This window comes from Dipodomys spectabilis, unplaced genomic scaffold (assembly GCF_019054845.1).
Source record: "Dipodomys spectabilis isolate Male_0828 unplaced genomic scaffold, ASM1905484v1 ptg000002l, whole genome shotgun sequence".
Classification (NCBI taxonomy): Eukaryota; Metazoa; Chordata; class Mammalia; order Rodentia; family Heteromyidae; genus Dipodomys; species Dipodomys spectabilis.
The window spans coordinates 26,913,639-26,932,465 of NW_024870679.1; the positions used below are offsets into that span (position 1 = coordinate 26,913,639).

General features: G+C 36.1%; 1 protein-coding gene across 3 annotated transcripts in view; it reads right to left on the bottom strand.

Annotated features, from left to right (window-relative positions):
* Ptgfr (prostaglandin F receptor) overlaps positions 1 to 18,827 on the bottom strand; it is a 44,687-nt gene that overhangs the window by 14,409 nt on the left and 11,451 nt on the right. The gene's annotated exons all lie outside the window — the stretch shown is intronic.

Consider the following 18,827-nt stretch of genomic DNA (forward strand, 5'->3'; position numbering starts at 1 on the left):
TAGCTAGCACCAATAACATTCTCCTTTTGATGATAAGGGAAAACACACAAAAGGAGCTTACTTACTTGTCTAAGGCCAAATAGTTGTTAATGAAAATCTAGCGCCAAATGTCATTTTTTTCTAGTCCTAGGCCTTGAACTCAGGGCCTGGGCACTGTCCTTGTGCTCAAGATAAGCATTCTACAACTTCATCCACGACTCCACTTCTGGCTTTTGGGGGGTTAATTGGCAATAAGAGTCTCATGGAGTTTCCTGCCCTGGCTGGCTTTGAAGCTTGATCCTCAGATCTCAGCTTCTTGAGTAAATAGGACTGTAGGTATAAGATATCAGTGCCGAGTTCCTAAATATCAAATTCTTAATAGATCCTTTCTAATCCATATGAGTGTATGTACCTTTTCCATCTATGTAACAAAATATCTGAGACAATTAACACATAAGGAAGATTCATTTGGGCTCACCGTTTCAGGGGCTCTAGTCTATAACCAATTGGCCCTATTGTTTTGGGCCTGCTCTTGCATAAGATATCATGGCAAAATGATATGGTAGGGAAAGGTCTTCACCTAATGGTCGCCACAAAGCAAAGAAATAGGGAATTGGAACTAAGGTCCCAAAAATCCCCTTCAAGGGCCTTAGTGGCTTAATACCCTAAAGGTGTCACAGACTGTCTACTGAGCCTTCAATACATAGGCCTTTGGGATATAGGCATGATCCATATGATAGCAATAAGGGTTGAGATAAGCATGAAGGAATACAACCAAAAATACAACAGTTCTTAACAAAGATTGAACATGTACTTGTCATAGACAGAACTTCTAAAATGACCCTGAAGAGACATCTTGACCTAATCTCCTTAAGCTTCTAAGTACAATGAGATTCACATGACTATGCTACATTACATGGCCTTAAGATAATATCATATAATACCTTTAAAAGTAGACCCACTCTATCTGGTAACACAAAGAACCAGAGAGATTCCCAGCAAGACAAGATTCAGTACATACATTATAGTTTGTTTAGGAAGGAATCACATTAGAAAAAGAATATAGGCTATCTTAGGAGGAGATGAAGCCATCAGCTGATAGAGCCATACAAGTACAAATGTTCTTTCTGTACTTTGACTATTGAGAAATACATACCAGATCCAAAAATCCAGGAAAAGGAAACCTTAGGATTCTGACCAACTGGCTCTGATAAGTATGTGAATGAGCTCTGAAAAGCACCAATATGCAATGTAAAAGCCCAACTCTTCTCTTTACTTCAACCTGGTGATATCTGAGCAGGGTACCAGGTTAAAGTCATCCAGATATGTTCTGATATACAGAACCAAACTAAAAAAATGCAATGAACATTGTTTCATGCTGCTAAGCTCAAAAGAAATTAGTGCACATGAATAAGAAACTATGCTACTTATGAAGAACTTAAACTTAGGGACCTTATTGAAACTTCTGTACTAAATATCTACTTGATCAAAAAAAGGTAAATGCATTTTCAAAGCTGGAAAATGACAGGAGTAACCATTATAGCCATCACTACGAAATACAGTATTGTAATTGCTTAGTAGTGTTAGTTCAAAAAGCAAAAAAAAAAAAAAAAAAAAAAAAAAATGAGGTAGAAGAATTAGAAGAAAAGGGGCTGGAGATTTAGCTCAGTGGAAGAGCACCTGCCTGGCAAATGCAAGGTCCTGAGTTTGGTCTTCAGCTCTGGGGAAAGAAAAGAATTAGAAGAAAATAAGATTTAAGAATTAGAAGAGAAAAAAAATTAACTTGTTACCTGTAATAAACGATGAGTCAGCAAATATTGATATGCCCAAACTAAACCAAGATGAGTTAAACCAACTTATCAGACCCATATGAAGCATTGAAATAGAAACAGCAATAAGAGACCTCCCATCCAAGAAAAGCCCAGGACCAGATGGGTTCACTGCTGAATTCTACAAGGCCTTCAAAGCAGAACTCACAGCAATACTCCTCCAACTCTTCAATGAAATTGAAAATGAAAGTTCACTACCACACTCCTTCTATGAAGCCATCATAACCTTCATCCCAAACCAGACAGGGACTCATCAAAGAAAGAGAACTTTAGACCCATTTCTTTGATGAACACCAATGCAAAACTTCTCAACAAAATTCTGGCCAATCGACTTTAACAAGTATGAAAAAAATCATATACCATGATCAAACAGGATTCATTCCAGGGATGCAAAGCTTGTTCAATATACAAAAAATAATTAATGTAATGCATCAACAAGAGCAAGGATAAGAACCACATGATTGTCTCAACAGATGCAGAAAAAGCATTTGACAAGATCCAACATCCCTTTATGATGAAAGCTCTGGAGAAGCTAGGAATCCAGTGAACATTTCTCAAAACAATAAAAGCTGTGTATGACAAACCTACAGCCAGCCTTATACTTAATGGAGAAATCTAAAGCTACTTCCTCTAACCTCAGAAACAAGACAAGGATGTCCATTCCCTCCACTCCTTTTCAATTTAGTATTAGAATGCCTAGCTACAGCAATAAGACAAGTGCAAACATAAAGAGGATCCAAATAGGGAAAGATGAAGTAAAACTCTCCCTCTTTGTAGATGACATGATCTTGTATTTAAAGAACCCCAAGGACTCCACTCCAAGTTACTCAAGCTGATTCAAAACGTTGGCAAAGTAACAGGTATAAAATTAACCCTCAAAAATCAATGGCTTTCTTGTATGCCAATAAGAAGAAGAGTACAGCTGAAATCAGGAACGCAACTCCTTTTATAATAATCCCACAAAAAATAAAATGCCTAGGAATTAACTAAAGAAGTGGGAAGTGGGGGAGGGACAACAAGGAAGGAAAGGGTAACAATGATCGACAAGTAATATACACATTACTCATGTAACTGTTACCCCTCTGTACAACATATTAACAATAAAATTTTTAAAAAGAAATGAAGGACCTCTGTGATGAAAACTTTAAAAACCTGAAAAAGGAAATTAAAGCATAACTAAGGAAGTGGAAAATCCTCCAATGCTCCTGGATTGGGAGGATTAACATCATGAAAATGGCAATACTGCCAAAGGCTATCTACAAATCAAATGCAAAATCCATCAATATCCCAACCCCTTTCTTTAAGGAAATAGAAGAAGCAATCAAAAAATTCATATGGAACAATAAAAGACCCTGAATAGCAAAAATAATCTTCAGTATTTTCACAATAAAAAAATAATCTTAGCAGAAAGAAGAGTGCTGGAGGAATAACAATTCCAGACTTCACACTCTACTACTAAGCCACAGTAATCAAAACAGCTTGGTACTGGCACAAGAACAGGCCTGAGGACCAATGGAATAGAACAGAAGGCCCAGAAATGAGCTCACAGATCTACAGCCACCTAATCTTCGATAAGGGAGCCAAAAAAAAATAGAATGGAAGACAGCCTCTTCAGTAAATGGTGCTGGCAAAAGTGGTTAAACACCTGTAGAAAACTAAAATTAGATCCTTATATATCACCTTGCACCAGAATCAACTCCAAATGGATCAAAGACCTCAAAGTAAAAGCAGATACCCTGAAAACATTACAGGAAGGAATGGGAGAAACTATAGGGCTCCTTGTCACAGGCCGAAATTTTCTTAATAAAGACCCAGAAACACAACAAATCAAAGAAAGGTTGGACAAATGGAATTGCATGAAACTGCAGAGCTTCTGAATGGCAAAGAACATAGCTAATGAGATCAATAGAAAGCCCACGGACTGGACGAAGATCATAGCTCAAAAGCTATGTACATATGACCATATAAGATGATGCTAAGAGAAATGATCCCCAAGATACTGACACAAGAGGTCTGTCTTTGTTGTTGTTGTCTTTAATGTACTATGTGATTTTTTTTTGTTTCCTTTGTATGTTCTTCCCCCTATGGTATATCTCCTGTTGTCACTGTACTTGATTTTGGTACCCTGCTTCTTGTATATACATTTGTCTAATCTGGGGAGGGGAAAGGGAATAACCAAATGGTGAAACAAGGACACAGGATGACCCATTGCAACAATGATACCCACGGGACAATATATTGGAAACAAACTTTACAGCTTAGGGTGGGATTGCGGGGGTGGGGGGATAGGGAAGAGGGGGTAGGGTGAGGAGTGTGGGAGGGGAGGGATAGTGGGACAACAGCAAGGGAAGGGGTAACAATGATCGACAAGTCATGTACTCATTGCCTTACTCATGTAACTGTAACCCCTCTGTACAGCATCTTTGTAATAAAATAAATTAAAAAAACAAGTCCCTTGCAGCAAAAAATAAATAAATGATTAGAGTCAACACACCTTTGAAATCATAAGACTTCAGCAAATCTATGACTATATTAGTCCCGTTTGCATTAGGACAATAAAGTACCTGAGTCGGCAAGTTTACAGAGAAAATGTTTACTAGGTTTCATTTGAGAGGTGAGCATGGAACAGCATAGCACAGACTCAGCGCCCACCCTTTGGCTGCATTACCTCAGGACACATGGGGAATGGTCACAGCAGATGCCCAGGTAGAACAAGCTAGTGATTCCATCTCAAACCAGGAGCATGGAGAGGAAAGCCACCAACATCAGGCTTTCATAGCAATCTTATTACAACATGTAACAAAGAGGGCCACAAGATTTACCTCTTGAGAATACAACTTCAATAACCTAGGAAGCTCCACCTGCCAACGTGTCCATCTTCTCTCCGCGGGGCCACGCTGAGTACAAAGCCTTTGTTTGGGGACCTTTTGGGGAAAGTCTACATTCAAATCAAAACAATAGCAAACTTAAAAAAAAAATCCAGGTCTGTAATCCTAGCTACTCACAAGGCTGAGATCTAAGTATTTCAGTTCAAAGCCTGCCCTTGAAGGAAAGCCCATGAAACTCCTATCTAATTAATCACCAGAAAACTGAAAGTGATGTTGTGGCTCAAATTGGTAGAGCACTAGTCTTCAGTCAAAAAGATCAGAGACAGCACCCAGGCTCAGAGTTCAAGACCCATGACTAACAAAAAAAATTTTCTAATTAAAAAATAATAGAAATGTTTCTCTATATTAACAATTCCAATAATATAATATAATGAAAAATATCACTCAAACTAGTGTACATGGTACAAATGATCTGCAAATTAACTTGATCAATAAATAATATTTTTAGAAGAACTTAAAAGTTAAACTTCTGTATTTTTTCAACTCTTATCTTCCTTTGTTAGTAACATATGCCAAATCAATGGTCATATAAAATATTTAGAACAGTGACATGGATAAAGCAAAATAATAGCAGCAGTAAATAATTTATTCAGATATATAAGAATGCACTAAGCTGAACAAGAGCCTGGCACCTCACAATTGTTTGCTGAGTATTACATTTCTCTCATAGAAATAGTTGGAGATGTCAAACGTTAGCCTACTTTCTCCACAAAGAATTTATCTAATTTAGTTATGTGATTGCAGAGAAGAAAATAACACAGCTCATATACAAGGGAGAAGGAGCTGGAGAATAGAAAATAAAGACAGGGCTACTAGCCAACATGGTCACACCTCACCAGCACAGTGACTGTCCTCTCTTGCCCAAGAGAACAGGTAAAATGTGTAGCTCAGATTGCTTCTCCTTGCATGAACTCAGTCATTCCACAAATGTAAATACCAGGAGCCTTGCCAATATCTGCCTTGGGATTGTAAAATTACAGGGCTAGACAGACATTTCTCAATCTTTAAGAACTTCAGAAAATAGTGGTTAAAGCACATGGACATATTTAATAAGTACTTTGACAACATCCACCAGAGTGATGTCCATATATAAGAAAAGAAGCTTAAAATGTCAAATTATCTTCATTATATGAACACACTCAAGATAGGTAAAGAGAACACCTCTGTATACACAAATTAGACTTACCCTTCATTCATATCATTTAGAAAGATCTCTGTGAGCCTAGGAATCAGTCTGACGTGTACCAAAGTCTGTTTTCCAGCCCTTAGAAGATGGCCAGCAAGTGCTCAGGAAATAACTGTCTTGCATGACTGTAACACAGCAACTCCAATTCCACAGTCATCTTTCCAGGGTATTAATTCTGTTATTTTTTCCATCAAGCTACTACGTTTTGTGGTATTATTTGCAATAGCAGAAAGCCAGGCCCTTCCCCAGCAGTTATGTGGGAGACTTTTTCTCTTAAGAGGTTTTCGCAAAGAATACCACAAAAATGGCTTCACTTGAAACAACATGGTTTTTTCCAGAAATAACCAAGAGGACATAAATAGAAATGAAGATTTGTATTCAGGTAAATGATTTAATAATGAAGATAGGCTGGATTAATTTTCAGATTTTCCTAGTTGGACTATCAAGTAATAGATACAAGATCCCAAACTCCTCTAATCCTGAACTACAAAAGTCCAAAATCTCTAAAAAGCATAGTATGTGATTGGCATCTTGGAGAAGAACTGGCCTTGCTAAGCACATTGTTATTAAAAAGCAAATCTTGGGAAGCAAAGAGTGGTATGAATCTATAATGGTATTTGTACAGGTTTGCAGAAATTAAGTAAGTGTGAGACAAAGAGAAGATCATTTACCAAGAAAATAAAAGGGAAGTTTATAAATCAATAGTGAAATTTAAAACCTTGCATTTCTGAAAGAGAAGCCTGTCCCATAAGAGTTAAAGACCTTAATCCACTAAACCCAAAGACTTCCAGAAACCACAAGGGACTCAAATTTAGGGCTTTGCTCAAAATTTTTGTGTAGACTCACTAACGATGAAATTTCTCAGAAAATAACACTCTTTGGAAAGGTGCAGGCACTTACTCACAGGTCCATTGGGAAGATTCTATTCATGTCTTTCCAAATAAACTACAAAGTTCTTTGAGACTAGGATTCCATTTTAGTCACATTCATATATAACCATGTGACACATGTACAACTGCCCATGGCCATGGTACATATTCAGTAAATGTTTTTCAAGTGACCACTGAGTTTTACTAGAGTGGTAAATGGAATCACAGCCATAATAGTAATAACAAACACACAATACCTTTTACTGCATACATCACGTGAAAATGCATGGTATCTGAATAAATCGTACTATGCATATTTTACAGAAGTTAAAATTGAAACTCATATAGATTTTAAATGACTTTTTCATAATACAATAGACTAAGGACTAAGGAGATTGGTTTTGTGTGATCATAGTCATGCTCTGGAGTCACCTCATTGATACAAGGTGATGCCGCATAAATCAAGTGTTATATAAGCAGCATAAATCATACAATAGTTGCCTAGTAACAGTTTTTAGTAGGCAAATGCAAAACTACAAGAGGAACTCAAATAAATTATTAGGGTACTTTAAATCCAGAAACAGAGAACCATTTGTAACTAAATCATTATATTACTTATTTTTTGTGCATACCAGGTTATTCAAAATAATTACAAAAATAAAGAGTAATAAAGACAAATACTTCATCACAAATAAAACAACATACAGAGGGAAAACTACATATTCTCCACCAAATAAAAGTCCATCCGAATAAAGTAACTATTATTTAACATTTTTCAGCAATTTTCTAAGCATTAAGGAGAATTTAATGGTGTTTTACTTTCCAACGTAAGTTCTAGAGGTATAATTTGTTTATTATTCATGTACCAAATGAAATTTTCAGCAAAGAATTTCTGTTATAACCTATTTCATCAGAATCAATTTTCTATCCAGCAGCCAAAATGACCTTTAATCACTTATCCACTTATATCTATCTTTTTATTAGCTTCCAAACAAAGTTTAATGCAAACTCCTCATGGCTTTTAAAGTCCTAGAAAATCTAACCCCAATCTTCTGTATGTTCAAATCCTACTCACCTTTCCCAGGGCCCAACTTCCTTCTGTTAATGATATTCCTTTGTCTCTCATTACAAGAAACTCATCCCTATCTTTGAGCTTTGATTCTAGTCTTACCTCAGTCTAAACACCAGTCTGATTTCTTTTGGATATACAAAGCTAAGCTCCCCATCAAGCTGTATTTGATCAACCAAAACCTCAGTCATAACACTTTCACTGTTTGAAATCATCCTGCTAATTTTTTGTTTGCCTCTTATCTATCCTTGCCCTAGCCCTCTGCTACCACCACCTGCAGAGAAATTGAATCTCCAGGAAAAAAAGATACTGCCAACCTTGAACACCTTGAATACCTTGAACACCATCTGACAAGAAAAATGCTGAATACCCAAGAAAAGTGCTAAATAAGTGAAACAATATCTCTGAGTATATTGCATTTATTTATGTGTTTTGATCATTTTTATGGTGCATTCTCACCAATGCCATATCTTTGGCTGTCTCAAAAAAATCTAGGACTCTAGACACAAATATGGCTGGGTATGATTGCAAACAGTAGTGTCCTGACAGCAAAACCATCAGATTTTGCAAGACATTTGGGATAGTAAACAGAATGTTCAGTGACAGATGAACACACACACAAAAAAATTGCTTTGTTGAAATCATAGTTCTGAAACTAACTCTTCCTGACCTCTTCTGCTTTTAATCAAAGTCTGACTGATCCTCTCAGAACACTCAGCAGGCAGTGGCTGATCTCCTCTGGATGGAACTTTAACCTTTCAATGACAGAGGAGGGAAAAACTTCTCAAAGAAATATAAAATGAGGCGGGGGAGGGGAGGAGATGGGAAGGGATGGGAAGGAGAAACAAAGGAGGAGGCAACAATGCTTGATAAGAAATGTACTTGTTATCTTGCCCATGTAATTGTAACTCCTCTGTACAGTATTTTCACAATAAAAAAGTGTTAAAATAAAAAAAAATGTACTAACCTTGCCCATGTAATTGTAACCCCTCTGTACTGTATTTTCGCTATGTATATACCTATACATACATATATATATATACACACACATATATATAAAGAAATATAAAATGATACCAAATTTTATTTTAATTTTAGTACTCAGCACCAGCTAATAGATCTATTTGTTTACGTTTCAAATTTACCTCAATAAATTAGATAGGGAACAGAAGAATAGGAATTATTAATGCTCCAGAGAGAAAAAAGAAGTCAAAATTAATTTTTGGAAAAAAACCTTCTTGAAGACAACCTTTTAATTAAATGCGTTTGAAGGTAACCCTTTGAATCAGGTCTCTGTCAGTACAATATCAGAGTATAAAACAATCTTCCTTTTAATTATATTTATTGTTCTTTTCAAATCATAGCCAACTTAATACATTTGTGTTTTCCTCATGTCAAAAGAATCTTGGCTTCCATCTGAAGACATTTCAACTTTCAACTAAAATTTCAGATAAAATTCACTGCTGAAAATGTTTTGTAACTGTTCATGATACAAAATGCATATAATGTCTGATGTTATAGGACTATAACCTTTAAGTAAACCTTCTGAACATAGTCATAAATGTTTTGCATGTGCGAAGATATACAAGAGAAAATGTCATGAGTATTCAATGGGTTAACTTCTGTAGAGCACTTTATCCTGTCTAGTGTACAGGGCTATATGCAAGAGATATGTATGTAGGTTTTTTTAACTAATTTAAACTAATTAATTATTAAACCAGAAAATAACACTTGTAAGCAAGACCTTTAAATTTAAAATGATCACTACATTTACAGTTCTATTATTATACTTCATTTATATATGAATTTTTTTCAAAAGATAAAATCCTTACATGACATTCATGTGCGTTTAATTACCATAACCATAAGGATGTTGTTTGATTACCTAATTTCATTTGTGATTAAAGGACTCTAAAGAATGAGCTGCATTTTCCTTGAACCTTTCCAAGCAGTGTACTAGGCACTGAAGGAAACAGAGTAGAAACATATGCCATTGGCTCTGTCACTAAGGAGGCCTCTATTTACTAGACAGATGAGACACACAAAACAAACAGTACAAAACTATGAGTAGATAGAATGGAGTATTATAGTTTATCCTGAAAAGAGAGAGATTCAAAGATATCAAAAGAATACTTTTTTTGAAGAATACTACAAGAAAAAAAAAGAAAGAAGGAAGGAAGGAAAGAAAGAAAGAGGGAGGGAGGGAAGGAGGGAGGGAAAAAAGGAAGGAAGGAAGGAAGGAAGGAGAGAGGGAGGGAAGGCATTCCTTCATCCTCTAATAAGACAACAGATTTGAATCAATGTAACATGCTATGATTGTTTAGATACAGATCACAAATACATTTGTAAGAATAGCTGTAAGAACAGAATGTCAAAAAATAAAAAAATTAAAATAAGAATAGAATGTCCCCATCAACCGTGCAGTAACCTTCTCTTCAGGCAGGTAGGATAGGTCTGCCTTTGAGTGAAGAGGCCAGAAGGCAAATATTTCTCCATCTATTCACAAAAGAAGGTGGCCAACTGTTTCCTACATAGACTAACTTCAGAAGACAGGAAAATTGAAGTTAATTCCAAAATAAAGATCTTCATCCTTCAAGCTGAAATTTGCTGAGAGTGCTTTGACCCTCCTAGGGGATGGATAGTACCAGGTAATTTTTTCAGGCCTTCTTAGGATCTATAGCTTTAGTCAGTATTTAAAAACACAGGGTATTATTCAGAAACCACTGTGACATATTCCTTCTAACTAATTGCTATTCTTTAGATCAAGATTGCTATTCATCAGGTCAAGAAGCCCCAAGGAAGCCAGGCACTGGTGGCTCACGCCTGTAATCCTAGCTACTCAGGAGGCTGAGATCTGAAGATCACAGTTCAAAGCTAGCCCAGGCAGGAAAGTCTGTAAGACTTTTTTTTTTTTTTTTTTTTTTTGGGTCCAGTCATGGGGCCTGAACTCTGGGCCTGGGCGCTGTCCTTCAGCTCTTCAACTCAAGGCTAGCGCTCTACCACTTGAGTCACAGCGCCACTTCCAGCTTTTTTCTTTTTGCTTATGTGGTGCTGAGGAATCGAACCCAGGGCCTCTGGCATGCAAGGCATTGCGCTCTACCACTGAGCCACCTTCCCAGCCCAAGTCTGTGAGACTTTTATCTCCAATAAAACCACTAGAAAACTATAAGTGGAGCTGTGGCTCAAGCGGTAGAGTGCTCACCTTGAGCTGAAGAGCACAGGGACAGCACCCAAGCCCAGAGTTCAAGCCCCACGACTGACCAAAAAAAAAAAGAGCTGGACTGAGTTGAGCTTGAGGTTTTGACAATCAAGTAAAACAAATCAACAAATTCACAAGAATTGTGGTTTATCTTTTCTGACATCAAGACACAAGCCTATCAAAGGAGGAATTGGAGATAAGGTGTTGATAGAGGTAAAACATGGTACTCTTTCCTCTTCATAGCCATACATAAAGGGGTTTCCTAACATGGAAATCCATATTAGTCTGTAACTATCTAACAGCAGATTGGCACTTATATTTTGTCTATTTAACTTGCCGAGATAAACCTGAAGTGGTTAATTAGAAGAAAAAACTCCATGGAAATTACTCTTAGACAGATAGCTACCTTCATTACCACCCAGCAAAATGGCCTTGACACACTCACAGCTCATCCTGCTATAAGGTTAGAGGGACTCATGATAAGGCAGAGCTATCTTCTAAATGCCATGCACTTAAAACAATTTGCTAAATTCCTTGATTTGCAGCAGCAATTCTTTTTTTTTTTTTTTTAGTGTTCCGGTGAAAAATCCAAGGCTAGGGAGTCCACCAACAATTCTTTATATTCTTTAGAAATAAAATTCTACCTTAGCCATCTTGGGACTTGCAGCAGAGAAGAGAATCACCATTTAACCTGTAACAGCTTCAAAACGTACCAGCATTTATAAAGATTGTGTGTGCTTTTATTATTTAGTATGTCAAATACTAATACTATTTCTTATTCAAGGATAGCACATAGGAAAGATGTGGAATTATCAGTCACAAAAGTATATTCTTATAGAAGCATATGAAGATTAAACTATCAGAAATGAAGTCTGTACTCACTACAATGAATACAAGCATAATGACAGAGATTATCAGGTGCTGTATCCATTATAATTTTGGACTAAATTTTATACAAGTAAATGATGAATAAGAAGACATACAGATAGGTCTTCCATTAGCTATGCAATTTTAATCTAGTTTTTCCCCAAAGGTACATTTCTGATTTAAGTAGACCCTGAGAATATTGTAGGGGAAATAATCTCAGAAGTTTCATCCCAATGCATAGGTCATGAGCAATGACAAACTTAAATTGTGGCAGACCTTGGAGAAGCCAGTTATAGGCAGTGAATACCACTGTGGTCAAAATCCTGAGACTGTGCATAACTGATCTTGTCATACTTTTCTATCTGCCCTCTTTTCATTTAACCTCATACTTTATTAATTATCAAAATTAAAGCAGCTGTCAGGATGCTGGCAGCAAATTCGAAATTTTAAAAAATTGCTCTATGTATTAACTTTTAAATGTCGAAAGTTTTGGAGCCAGTTAAAGAAGGACTGAGGTCATAAGGGAAAAGGAAATAAAATCTCTACTTCTTCAGCTTGAATAATGCTGTAATCCATTAACCCAGCACTGAACACATCTTAGGTTATATCAAATGACTAAAACACCTCAACAGTACAAATTAAAAGTCAAATTGAATCAAAAGAATTGCCTCTATCATTCATTTCCCTATTTCATAGACAAAACTATAATGCAAGCATACTAGATTAATTTTCCTTTAAGGCCAATTTTATAATTTACTTTGAATATTATTAGGAGGGTTGTTTATCTGGTTGGTTGGATTTTTTTCCCCCAATACTGAAGTTTAACTCAAGATTGTCTACATTCCAATAGGTGCTCTACCCCTTGAGCCACACCCACAACCCAGTAATATGCCTTAAAGTAATAATGACAATGACCTCTTCAGTTAAGAAATAATCAAACTTCACATTTTGCTTTTGTCCTGCCCAAATTTTAAGAGCCATATATGCCTGCCAACTCTGGCAAAGAGAAGACAGAATTGAGGCAACTCAGACATAGGAAACAGGAATATTTGAACTCCTTAGCATGCCCAGTGGAATAGAGCTGGCATACTCTGAAAGGGACTATGACTCATCCCCAGGCTATCTTTGGTGTGGTGAAGTATTCACAGCTGCTACACACTTCTTACCAGGATTAGGATGAATTGGGATGGCAGTACACCAGGTAACTGGACTGTAGTAACATGTACAGTAAGAGGTTACAAAGCCATGAAGTTTCCAGTCACATACCAGGAGAAAATTGATATTAACAAATTTCAAAATACAGAAAGTAACTAAAAAGGACATTAAACTTCTTTATATACCTACTGCTGAAATTTTTGTAGAAAAGAACAAAAACTATGTTAAGCACAAATCTTTTTCATAGTATTTCATAAAGGAAGAATAAGTAGATAGAAATTCAAACAGAAAAAAAAAAACTTGTCTGAAGTTAAAATACCATTAAGACAGATTAAGAGAGAGATGCTGAGTGCAAGTAAAAAAAGTAACAAAAAGCCAGGCACATGCCTGTAATCCTAGCTACTCAGGAGGCTGAGATCTGAGGATCTCCAATAAACAACCAGAAAACCTGAAGTGGCACCGTGGTTCAAGTGGTAGAGAGCTAGCCTTGAGCTAAAGAGCTAGGTATGGTGCCCAGGCCCAGAGTTCAAGCCCCACGACCCATCAAAAAAAAAAGTAACAAAATTTTCACATCAGGGCTGGGAAGGTGGCTCAGTGGTAGAGCGCTTGCCTTGCATGACTGAGGCCCTGGGTTCAATTCCTCAGCATCACATAAGCAAAAAAAGAAATAAGCTGGAAGTGGCACTGTGGCTCAAGTGGTAGAGCGCTAGCCTTGAGCTGAAGAGCTGAGAGACAGCTCCCAGGCCCAGAGTTCAGGCCCCACGACCGGACCCAAAAAAAATTTTTTTTTCACATCAAAATATTTTTAAGGCTAATCCTACAACCAACCATCTAGGAAGAAAAATAATTATATTTATGTTATTGAACTAGATGAAGAAAATAAGGTTAACAAGTTACTTAAGGGAAACAAATCTAATGCAAGAATTCAATAATCTAGAGTTGAGAGCACAAGTTAAATAGTAAAGCTTGTGGCTGGCAAACACAAGGCCCTGAGTTCAACCCCTATATAACCAAGGAAAGAAGGAAGAATGGGAGGGAGGGAGCAAAGGAAAAAGGAAAGAGAAAAAGGAAATTAAATAGCCAACAAACTATTGAACAAACAAAGGATGTATTCAAACATAGAATTTGTTTATATTCTTCACATTATAAGACTAACTTCATATTTCAGGAAATCTAGAAATAATCAAAATAATAAACATTAGAATTAGAGGACAATAGACAACAGAATCAGATGGAAGTTCCAAAACTAATTAATCAAATTAAGCAAAAGATCGAAGTCTGTGAAAATTGCTGTTTGTAGTGTGTTTATGAAACTCATTCTCTTCAACAGTTAACAAATTGTAATTGATATTAATCAGTTACAGGTACTATGCCCTGTAAATACAATGACCAGCAGAACAGACACAGGTCATTCTATCATGGAGCTTCTGAAAATATCAGAAATCATTTTAAACGAAGAGATGTGAAAGAAAAAGGAGACAGACACTGGTGACTCACAACTCTAATGCTAGCTGCATACAAATGAGATCAGAGTTCAAGGCCATTGAACACTTCTCAAACCATAACTGAGTGCAGTGGCACTTCTAAGCTAAGATTGGGAAGATTATGAAAAGACTCTGAATCCATAGGAGGGAAGCTGGATGCAGTGGTGCACCATTGTAATCTCAGCAATAATGATAAACCTAAAAATAAGCTAAAGTAATTGGATCACATCTCAGATATGTGTCCTATTTGGAAGTAAGACTGTATGATTAAATGAAGTCCCTTTAAAATCAGGGCTGGAGGCATGGTTCAGCAGTATCAGGACAGGCTAGTGAGTGAGAAACCCTGAGTTCAAACCTCCAGTATTTCCAAGAAAAATTAAAGATCTGAATCTAAATCCAAGTATGGTGTTCCATTCCAATATGGGAAAGCAAAAACCTCTTTAGAACCAGCCCTCACTCAAATAATAGCTATAAATTCCAGGAAAGAAACCAAAAAGCAACTGAAAACATTGAAGAACAACAAAAAGCAGCCAAGTTGTGAAGGAGATTCCTAAAACACAAAAGCACAATTTCTCATCTCTGCATTCTATCTCTCAGTCATTCCTGTGATTTTTGTTTTCTCTTCTCTTTTCTGCTCCTCTGCTATGAATATAAATGGAAAACATACCAAAATAAAAGAATATAAAATAATACCTACTGTTTCTGTTGCTGCTTCAACAGTGTTATTTAATACTTCATCCTATACCTTTGGGCTCGTCCTAAGCTCCACCTTTGTGTTTATTCTTAGTCAGCAATTAATACCCTACCCTCTTTCCAATCAAGACTAAGGAAATGCAAATGATTATATTCACCTCATATGAAAAGTGGAAGGAGAAGGAAAAGGAGGACACAAGTAGAGGTTAGAAATATCTGCAAAGTTTCTACCACTAGGACTTATGTACATTATATCTATTCTTTCCTTGGTTTGTACAACTTTATTACTTGACTTTGTATTACATTTCAAATAGTTATTTTACTATAAGGTATCCTTTAGGACATTTACCTTTTATAAACAGTCAAAAAATTTCATTCACAAACATTCATAACAGAATAGACAAGTTACAATAGAATCTTCATGTTTCAGCTTCCAACACACATCTTATTTTCTACAAGTACTGTTGATTAAAGTCTTAAATATTATGAACAGTTAAGTCATAATGATTATTTTAGCATGTAGCACACTGCCAGATGCATGAGAGGTGCTCAATAAGTATGCCAAATCAATTAACAAGTAATTACTTGTGAATCTCTGAATTAGAAGTGACAGCTTCTCTCTGCAACATCCATTATTCATTATTAAATACTTTCAAAGTGTCTGGTTATTTCATCGTATCATTGTATCATTGCTATTTAATAGTAATAGCCACAGTCACAGTAATAGCATAATAAGTGAAACCAATGGTTCTTACTATGTATCTGACACTTTTAAATGTTTCACATATATTAATACACATCAAATCTATATAGAGTACTATTACTAAATTATTTTACACATAAAAAATACAAGAACAAAGTGCTTTGAGTCATATGCTTGCAAGTGCAAGAAATAGGACTTGAACTCAGACTCAACTAATATACTATAGCATCTCTCTAAGAGCTAGTATCTTACATTATTTACTTCCCTAAGTTATAAACTCCTTCGGAAAAGAGTTTTAGCTTTTACTCCCTGGTACCACTCAGTCCTAAGCATAATGCCCAGTGATCTTAACAATTTTTTCTAATTTTAACTACACTTGCTAATTTTAACAATCATCTACAAATTAATAATTTATAAGTTTATAATGACTATATGTAAAAATTACTAGAAAAAATGACTAGAACAAGTTGGAAGGGCCCATCTTTACAACTGATCAGATGAAATAAGGAGCAATAACCAGAAAATTCAATTGAAAATGGCCAGGAAAACTTTCTGAAGCTCAGTGCCTCATCCTTTTCCCCCACAACCAATTCCTGTTAATGGAGAAGATAATTAAAAACATCTGAGTGAAATACCGAGGATTATTTTTGGTCAAGATGGTAGGCAATAGCAATAATGTTTATAGTGTTTTTAGATTTTGCTGTGAATTTACTATGTGGTAATCATGCTGTTATGAGATTTTAAGAAAGCCAAGTCATCTAATGTAATAGTATCTCTGATTAAGTACTACTACTATAATCAGTTCACAGATGTGCAAGCTTAGAGTAACTCCAAAATCATAGTTGAGTAGTAAAGAATCTGAGGTTCATCTTCCCAGCCTGTGTCTGAATGGCTTACACTGTTATCAAGGGAATTGACGAGACAGTGCACATAAAGCTAAAATAATCCCTTTCATTTAACCTAATTGTCCCTGTCTCCTTCACCATCACAACCACAACCACACTCCATCTCAACATTCCATAGTCTGAATTTTATTTGGGGTTCCAGTAGCTGAAGGGGAGTAAAGACAGCCACCCCCCTGTGTGTATAAACCACAACCTTATTCACTCCTCTACGGTATTACACCCAAGACAGAGAACAGAGTGACAAGTTTAGATAACCTTTGAAAGGTATGTTTACTTTGACCAAAAAAAAATTCTCCTGAAGCTTTCTCTGAATATAAATACACAACATTCCTATACTAAGGTCCAATTCATGCGGCTCTAAAAGCAATCCAAACCAAACAGAGAAGGAATGCATTGACTATACCTCCTATAAAAATAAGTGTAGGCAAATCATAGTAAAACTGGTAACCCAGGGAGATTTCAGGCACACCATCACACCATCATCTTGAATTGTTCCTCAAATGTGTTAGGGCGTCATAAAAAAAGCCCCAAACACAATAAATCAAATTTTTATACCCATGAGGGTATAAATATATGCCACATGTTTCTGATTTGTTTATACGTACACCAACCAAATAATGTTTTGTAAATGTTGTCTCCACATCTATGACATCTTTGAGCATTTTTATGTCTTTTTCGCTAAAAACAGGAAGTCATATTTTGCCAAGAGTAAATAGCTTAAAATAACAAAATATTCCTGACCACCATGCTCTTTTTAAGCAATAGATTTTGGTATAATTTTTCAACCTAACAGAGTCAATTCTAATTCATAGTTGCCCTTCTTTTTTTATACTATCTACTCTCATGGAGGGAAATGCAGATACAAGGTTCAAACATATGTTTTTCTAATCATGTTCTAAGCCTAGCTATAAATGCTCTGTAGACAAGTTATCAACAGAGTTCTAAGCCATCTTTCTAAACCATGCTATTCAGGAAACTGACCTTCAGACAGAGAACTGCACTCAGGATGCTTTCCAGAGCCTGGGATACAGTGAGAAGCATCAGGATTGAACAGCAGCAGAACCATGAGTAGATGCAATGAGAGCCCTCAGCAGATAGCTCAGCATGAAGTGCCCTTCTGAAATGTCCCAAGTAACGTAAGGCACACATGCTTTGCATACTCCCTGCACATAGAATGAATGATAAGAGTATGTGCAAGCAGCTACTCCCAGCTGAAGAAAATTTCACCAAGGAAAACTCACCCAAAGGGAGATCTCTATGGGTTGCTACCAGGCCCACTATAAAGATGCATTAGGCTTTTCGGAATTAACATTCACAAATATAAAAGGTAGCTAACTTTTTCATTTCATTGACAATACCATTGAGACAGATATATATGCGTACATCCATAGATCCATGGATATATCCATCTATTCATTCAATCTGCTCGTGAACTCATAATATTACCAAGCTCAACTCTCAGGCAAATTTCAACATGTTGTGTCAAAATTTTGTTTTCTGACAATGAATATGCAACATCTTCAAAATCTTAATGTCCTCCTTTTGGCCAATAAAAAGTAAATACATTATGAAAAAATATGTGTTCATAGTAAAAAGGCAAGACTAAGACTATTGGGAAAAATTAATCTGAATTTCTATTGCCCAATATTTTCCTTTGCCTCAATACTTCCTACCCAGCAATTGGTTTATTAGTTTATTCATTCAACACACATTGACTAATGGCCCACTATCTTTAGAAACTAAAATACAAACAACATTAAACTTCACCACTGAGGACTATTGAGACTAACAAAGGAAATGCCACACAATCAAATTACGGTAAGATCATAAAAATAAAATATCAAGCCTAGTTTATCTATGGAATTTATTACACAAATTCTAGCCCAAACTCAAACTTCAGAATTCCAGGGTTTTCCCTGAGTCTCCTTAGAAATCCTCTGAACAGAGACTTTCTCCTAATCAGAGCTCTCTAATTCCAATAAAAAAAAATCGAAATTATTA